Source organism: Hipposideros armiger, unplaced genomic scaffold (assembly GCF_001890085.2).
Source record: "Hipposideros armiger isolate ML-2016 unplaced genomic scaffold, ASM189008v1 scaffold_2177, whole genome shotgun sequence".
NCBI lineage: Eukaryota > Metazoa > Chordata > Mammalia > Chiroptera > Hipposideridae > Hipposideros > Hipposideros armiger.
In genome coordinates this window covers 19,273-20,874 of record NW_017733524.1, presented here as the reverse complement: position 1 = coordinate 20,874, position 1,602 = coordinate 19,273, and positions in this window count along the sequence as shown.

The window sequence follows — 1,602 nt, the reverse complement described above, 5'->3', positions numbered from 1 at the left end:
CAGGTAAGAATGTTATCTTTCTTCTTGATATGGGAGCCAGATTCTCTGCTCTAATTCATCACTTTGACCCTATCCTTCTCTCCAGCCTCCTCCTAACAATTATTGAAGGCAATCCCACCACCTTCACCCTGCCTTTACCTTTTTGATTTGGTTCCCTTGCATTTACACAAAGCTTTCTAATTATGCCTCAGTGCCCTATTCCCCTTTTAGGGTGAGATATTATGCAGAAGTTACAAGCTTCCCTCCAAATCTCTCCTAACCCTACTTTAACAGCTGCTCTGCAGCCAATCTTCCCATCTCAAACATTTATCCCTAACCTATCTACAATTCCTCTCTGGATCAGAAAACAGGTCAACCCCATTGTCTGGGATCAGGAAACTCCCAGCAGAATGTCTCTTCTAACTCCAGTAGAGATTAGGCTGAAGAAACCTACCTATTTTCCCTGTAAGTCTCAATATGCCATTAACAGGGAGGCTCTTCTTGGGCTTCAGCCAGATATCCACTAGTACCTCAGACATGAACTTTTAATTCCCTACAATTTTTCCTACAATACACCCATTTTATAGCTCAAGAAGTCATCTGGGCAGTACTGGTTAGTTCAAGATTTAAGGATTATGAACAAGACTATAATTCCAATTCATCTTTTAGTCCCTAACCCTTATATCCTACTGGGACTAATTCCCCCAGGGACTAAATGGTTCACTGTCATGTACTTAAAGGATACCTTCTTATGTATTCTGCTAGACCCTCAATCTCAATTTCTATTAGCTTTCACCTGGACAGACCCCCACACTCAGTTTCGCAGCCAATATAATTTGACTGTCCTACCACTGGGCTTCTGAGACAGTCCTCACCTTTTTGGCCAAGCTTTAACTGGAGACTTGAGGAACCTTTATCTCCCTAGAGCTACTATCCTCCAATATGTTTATGACCTCCTTATGTGTAGCCCAAACAAAGAAATTTCAGATCAACATACAATAATAACTTAANTCTTTGACTTTCAATAAATCTTTGCTTACTCTTGTAGAGTCTCATAAATTATTTTTACATTCTGAGAATGATTAGGGTTTAATTCTACACCAAGACATTTTAGTGCTGAAACCCGGGAGTTCAACTCTACCTCCTTCTCTCCCTGCCAGAACCCACAGTGGCTCTCTGGAGCCTTTTGCGGATCCCCTCCCTTGAGGGTTGGAAATTGACACTTCCAGGCCAGGGCTACTCTGTGTTGTTTGGGGAATACCATTGCCATACCTGGTGTGAGGTTCCTTTCTATTTCTTGACGGATAGGCGAGTCACATTGGCTGCACTCATAGTGGGCATGAGACAGACACGCAAGCGCCCCTGGGGCGTCCGCCACTTTAAAGAAGTCTCCCATGACAGGATAACCTGGTAGCGGTCCAGGACTATAGGACTATGTCCCACCAGGTGTAAGTTAAAGAGCCACTCATTAGACAGGCACAAAAGTCAAAGACACACAGTCTCCCTCCCCGCTGGCTTTCCCTATAGTTCTTTTCAGTGACACGCTCTCCATTATTCTTTTGCTTCTCTGGATCTCTGTTACCACCTCCACAGGTCAACGGGCCTTTGGTTGGTAAGCGATAT